This window comes from Porites lutea, chromosome 2, assembly GCF_958299795.1.
Source record: "Porites lutea chromosome 2, jaPorLute2.1, whole genome shotgun sequence".
Lineage (NCBI taxonomy): Eukaryota > Metazoa > Cnidaria > Anthozoa > Scleractinia > Poritidae > Porites > Porites lutea.
In genome coordinates this window covers 34,988,802-34,995,512 of record NC_133202.1, presented here as the reverse complement: position 1 = coordinate 34,995,512, position 6,711 = coordinate 34,988,802, and positions in this window count along the sequence as shown.

Here is a 6,711-nt window from a genome sequence, read left to right as displayed (position 1 = left end):
ACAGCTCTTTTTGTCTTTACTAACATAATGCACATTTATTCGTAGGCGCAAAAGGTGTGGAAGGTTTCTTTCAAATAAAATGACTTTTTTTCAGTCATTCTATTCTGATTTTAATCAGTTAATTGTTCCTTTAATATCAAGAGGTTACTTTTATATTTCACTCAGTTCTGTCCCCAGTTCCTCATAGTTATATTTATTATAATTATACAATGAGGTTATTCATGACTCTTGGTATTTGCTAACCATAAAAGTCATCAGCTTCAGCAGGAAGTCTCCAAAAAAGTTAAGTCTTACCCTCCTCCCCTCCCCTGCCCTCTCCTTTCTTCATGTTCTTCAGGGGCACTCAGGAATGATTCCCTTCTAAATGCATAGAAAACACTTTATAGGCTGTCCAGAGTACTTTTCTATCGTAAGGAATGCATTCTAAGTTGCCATTATTGGTATGCGTTCGGTAAACCATGGCAACTTGAGTCTTTACGAAATTACAAGGGCTTCAGTGTAATTTTCCCGAAAATTTTAGATGCAATTTAAAGTTTTACAAAAAAAGAGTTTTTTCTGATTCTTCACTTCATCGAAAATTTTAGGTTTTCTTTTTCCTACGAAAATAACTGCAGTGTAGCTTAACCTGGGGAGCGAAATGCGAAATGCGAAATATAAAACCCTCAGAAACCAGTAGGGAATTTATTAGATTACCTTCGAAAATTGTGCACGAATGGAATGGTCATCTAGAAATTTTTACCCTTCCTCGAGGAAAAGAAAATTCTAGAAAATTTTGCTTCTTCGAACAGATATTTTTCAGAAAACAGTCGTTTGACGCCCCTGTTGCTTGCGCGGGCTCATCCCAGGCTCCTTGTGCTTACTAGACCAGCACACAGCTCGAGTAGCTCACGAGTGGGTTTACAGGGTGTCCCAAAAGTTCGTTCCTCTCCTTTATAAGTATGTATTTTAGTATGATTGGACTTGGTAAGCAAATCATTTAAACAAAAGTTGTCTTTCAATGTAATTCACTATTTTCATACTTGTTGTGCCATCTGTTGAATCGAATATTCTATTTGTGTACTTCCACGCCAAAGGTGCGCGTGCGCGAGTATATTTTCAAACCACATATTATTTGTATTTTATAGCCCAAATTACTCGCACTCCTTTCTTGTTTTTTATGAATATCACGAAAGATGAATCCCCTTCACGCAAAAAACTTCAGCTAAGTGAAAGCATAAGCATGTATGCTTCGATTTACTGGCTTATCTGTAGTAGAAACTGTTAAAAAACTGGAAAATGCTAGTGTTGGATGGTAAACTGATCATGAGGAAATGAAGGTTTTGAGGGCAAGAAACGAAGGGGAAGACCAAACGTCCTGAATAATGCTGCTAAAATAGTTATAAAGAAGGCAAGATACAAAATAGGAGACTCGACGAGGAAGCTCTCAAATAGTCAGCAAGCCAAGTCCAGAAAGGGTTATGAAAAGCGATTATTTAAAATTAGAGACCCCTGAGATGGCAAAAAACCCTCTGCTTAGTCTGCCAATTAACGCCCAGCTCGTCTCCAATTTGTAAAGAAGTACAAAAAGCCTTGCTGTGGAAGGGGGTAGGGATGATTATCGTTTCTGGGTGAATGCCCAAAATGTACTTTTTTAGCTGCCCAAACTAAAAAAATATTGTTTGGGGGTTGAACTGGCTCCTGTGCACCAGGTGATAAAAAGCTCAAAATGGATCATCCGTGGGTCTACACGCTGTATCTCACTCCATGCCACAACGGCTACAGAATGTGATAAAAAAATAAAAAGGCATGCCAGTTACTAAAATTCTGAATACATGTACTCGATAAAGAAATAAACATCCCCTAGAAATTTCATGTAAAAAATAAAGTTTTGGTCAACAGTTATAGTGCATAAAATTAGAGGAACGAACTTTCCGGACACCCTGTAATTGTATTGACTGTTATTATCTCATTATAACTTGTCTGGCTCTCCGAGAAAAGCTTTGAAGACGTTTTATTTGCTCCATTAACAATTTCCTGTGTAAAGCGGTCTTTTTTTTTAAAGTTAATTTTGCTTCATTTTTAGGGTTAAACTTCCCAGGTTATACAGTGGTTAACTTTCCTTTCCGATCTTTCGAGCAACGAGTATTCAATTCACACTGACTTGACAATGAAGAGAACTCCGACAAAATACACTTGCGGTATAAAGACTGCACAGGACCGCAAACGAATACGCCGAAGAACGTAGGATCTATAAAGACCTGATCAGCAAAAATAATAATGTAGACATACTAAATTCTACAAGGAGAATACTGCAATGCTGATCGTACTACGTAAAAACTAACTCTGCAAGAAATCAACACGACACCGAAAGAACTCAAAACAGAGCGGGGTTGTAGCCATATATAGACAGCTGTGTGGTGTTGATGTCGTGCAGAGTTAATTTTTACGTAGTACGATCAGCATATTTAATATGTCTACTTGCGGTATACTTCTTTCATGCCTGTTCAAGTAGTGCAGGTAAGGGAGGTAACAACGACGAGCATAAGGACATAAGGTCCATAAGGCTTACTTTGATCCGTGCATGGAGAAAAAGTTCATTTCCACTATTTCAGTCACAAAAAAGATGGAGATAAATTGTCTCTGCTTCTATAAGCACTGCATATGGTCCACGGTATACTTAGATCCGTGCATGGAGAAAAAAGTTTATTCCGGCTATTTCAGTCACAAAAAAGATGGAGATAAGTTGTCTCTGCTTCATACGCACTGCCGCAGAAATGGTACTCTTTCATATTTTAAATACATTAATCTTCAGTGTAAAAACACGATTGGAAGGAAAATTTTGTTCTGCATGCCATGACTAAATAACGATATTTCCTGTTTAACACTGACGTCTACCATCTCTGAAATGTTTCCGATGCCTGAACCCAAAAATAAAACCAATTATCAAAATTTCAGGCAATGTTCTCCTTTGTTATAAAATCGGCTAAGAAAGGAAAGGCTCATTGACTTATAATCAAGTATGACAAATCAGCTTGCATTAATGCGCTTTCGTTTAATGGTGATAAGCGGTGGCTGAGTTGTTACCGCTACGTAGTGGGCCTCTTCTCCTGTCAGTGGACCCCTGGGGATGAGCTGTAACTTTGGATTAAGCCTTTACCGTACTAGTGCGTTACGGCGCCTGAATCGTCCAAACCGCCAGTAAATACAGAAATAAGAGAGAATAAGCAAGAGAAACGATTTCCTCTTAAGAGTCCTTGCATTTCGGTGCTTTCCATAAATAAATTTATTTTAGTCCAACAATGCATGAATTCAAATGTTACTGAGGTAGGACTGACTGACAGCCAGCAAGGTTAAAAACAGCCTGCGTAGCAGGGGGCAAAAAAAAGGAGCTCGCTCACAATATGTTTGCTACGTAGGCCATGCTAAAAACCACAAACCGAAGTGTACAGAGTTATACCTTGATCGTTCCTAAAGGTAAATTATATCCACCTGTTTAGTAGCAATATTGTAAAAGCCTGCATCCCCTCCTCGCTGATAAAGTAGCAACTCGTAACCAGTTTCCAACAGTTTTGGAAACCTCGACACGATTTCCTGGTGGCATTCTACACTGCTGGCGTCTGTTTTAAACTGGATGCTAGCATCCCCTAGGCCCGCATTGATCAAAATAGTCCTGTCTCTCACGGCAATAGGCGGTTTTGATGCGTCGGTCCGTGAGAGACAAAAAACCTTTAGCGTACAAGTCGGCACTCGTTTGCCTTTGCCTTTGCCTTTGCCGGAGCCGGAGTAGGTGTTTCTTTGGGCAGGGGTTCGTGAATAGGCGGCAAACAACTTCTTATGTTCTTGCGAGGCTGTACTAGATGCGGCTGAATAATTCAGAGAATTACTGTCAGGAATTGCTGGGGTTCCAGTGTCTCCCATATTCGTGTGGGAACCTGACAATACCGGTTCATATATTGTAGATAAATACAAAAAATGAAATAAGCAATAACATTTCTAAACTCCCCTCTAGTTTCAAAGGTTTAAAGACAGTTAACATTGACTTGGCGCAGTTATTCCCTATGAAAAAAATCCACGGTATATATCTCTTTCCGTGCACCATCGTTTGTCTCTTTTGAAGAACGCTATAGATCATAAATAAGTTAAGGAGGAACAGAGACTGTAAGAAAGATACCCCCTTTTCAGAACTGTATATCATAAATTAATAACCACAAGCGCAATAGGCTATTTTCAACAACAGGACTCTCCTTCAATCGTTAAATGTGTCACTGCTAACAGTGATTCTTTCTTACTAAAAAAGATATCAATTACAGAAGCAGTAAACATTCAAAACTTCAAAACAAAACTACGCATAATAAATTGCGTGACCAATATGTGACAATGGCCGAACATTGACCTGGAATCCACGAGGACACTCCAGGGGACATTGACAGCTGACTTTACTTTTTAACTTATAAACTGAGATTAAATTTCCATCGTTTGCTATGTCCTTCCACGTGTTGGCCGTGTCTGATAATTCTCTAAACGAAAAGCTCATTTGTCTTGTTTGTTTCGTTTTTGTTGTTATTGTAGTTTTTCAACAAATTCTTAATCGCTACCGTGTGGCAAGAAATTCTTGCGGGTTATAATTTTTAGGATTTTTCAAACGAGACGCATACCGTAGCATTGTTTGAAAATACGTATTTCTATTGCACGTACTTAACATAAAACAAAAAATATATATATTATCAGTTCTGGGTACTGAGTACTTTCTGAAAATCGGAAAAATTACCAGCAAGAAAAACCAATCGGTCCTAATCGAAAAAAAAAATTCTTCCCGAAAAATCACAACAAATAGCCAATCTGCAGAGGCATACCTTGACTCGTGGCTTGACTGGCTTGGGGCGTTCCAGACGTTTGACTCATAACATCCAGCTGATTTGCTATTCGTCGAAGGGCATCTTTAACGTTGTTCAGCTCGTTGTTGCTCATATTGATTTAGGACCAATGTAGATGTACCTAAAAATTATCTTTTCCGCAGTGGCAAGAGAAGCCGCTATCTTGGTTGTGCAAAAGGAGAGACCAGGGGAGATGGGAGACTGGAAACAACCCCTGCGGCTGGCCTGTTACGTCAACGATCGCGTCTGATACGAGTTCAATATCTTTTTAACATCGCACTATAAAAAGAGATGATGAGACTTAAATGTAACGCCGAGTACTGAATACTGAAATTGCAAAGTTGGTTTTGGTTTCTCAAGTTGAATGTTGGTTGTTCAACTGGCATGTTGTAGTATAAGTAGAATGCTGCGAGCTCAATTTTCAAGAACAAGTAATCATGTTTAAAAATGTTGGGCGGTTTAAGTTGAATTATTAACTTTAAATGTTCAAACGTGAAGTTGAAAGTTGGGTGCTATAACTTAATGTTAGCCGCTCAAGTTGATTTTTGGGAGTTTAAGTTGAATTATTAACTTTGAATGTTGAAACGTGGAGTTGAAAGTTGAGTGCTATAATTTAATGTTAGTGGGTCAAGTTAAATGTTGAGGACTCAAGTTGATTTTTGGCGTGGATTGAACACCATATATTTTGGGGAGATGTTATCGCCTTTATCATGTATATAACGTCGGTATTGAAAGGTTATTTTACCAAAAAAATCACAAGGCGGATGCTAACACTAGATAGGAGAAATAAGGCTTTAGACTGATGTCGAAGGTGGAAGGAAGACCTTAAAATCTAAAGCCTTGTGCATCCACCAAACGGACCACTTCCTTCTCCGTTATTCTGAAAGGTGGTGGGGGGAGGGAGGGGGTGGTAACAACCCGACTAAAAGCGACTGGGATGCTCGTCGTCTTGCTTAGGGGTAGAAATTGGTCTCTTAGGGTTTTTAGGACGGGAAGCCAATATTCTTACATGTAAAGGTATCACTTAATAAGGGTTGTACGTGGAGAAATATCGATATCCACGTAAAAAGAAACAAATACCATCATGCCATGTTGTAGTATGGCCTACACTGGGCGTCAAATTAAATTTGAGCCATTCCTTGAGTGGTCTCCTCTAGAGAATTAATTCTAATTTTCCTACTAAAATCCCCGTCCCTTTCACATAGGAGCCCATTTTCTTCCCCCGGACTTCTGATCCCCCGTTCTTCTTATCCCACACTACTGATGACGTAAGTTTTACGTGCAATGCAGCGTGACCAGCCGGCTTTTGGCTTGCACATCCTTCCGTTACTATTAACACCCTGTTCTAAGTATATTTGTGGCCGACATCACAAAAGTGCCATAATTATCTTTCTTTACATAGTCCTATTTGTGACAAATGACGTTTTTTCTGTTAATTTTTAGCCTCAGAGTTACAACCTAAATTCCCACCGTTTAATAGTCAATGGCCGTATTGTGCCTGCGGACGTCGTCGTCGTAATCGTTCATATCCTTTTCCTGTTCACTTCATATTTTTTCTATGACTATCTCCTTCATACATTCCCACACTTTCTTAAGTAATCATCACCACGGATTGTTCAGGGTGGCCAATCATTTTACAAAGGTAAACAAATTACGTGATCAAGGTTTTACCATGAGCTTCGAAACGATAACTTTTTGTAGTTTTTTTTCTGATTTTTCATGCCGATTTACAACCACATCAGCCTAGCTGGTAAATGCAAAGTATATTACAGTGTAACTTTGAAGAAACTTTATTCTAAATCTGTTTTCATCTCTGAGCGAAAATCTTAAATTCATTTGTAACACCCACACGCTTTGT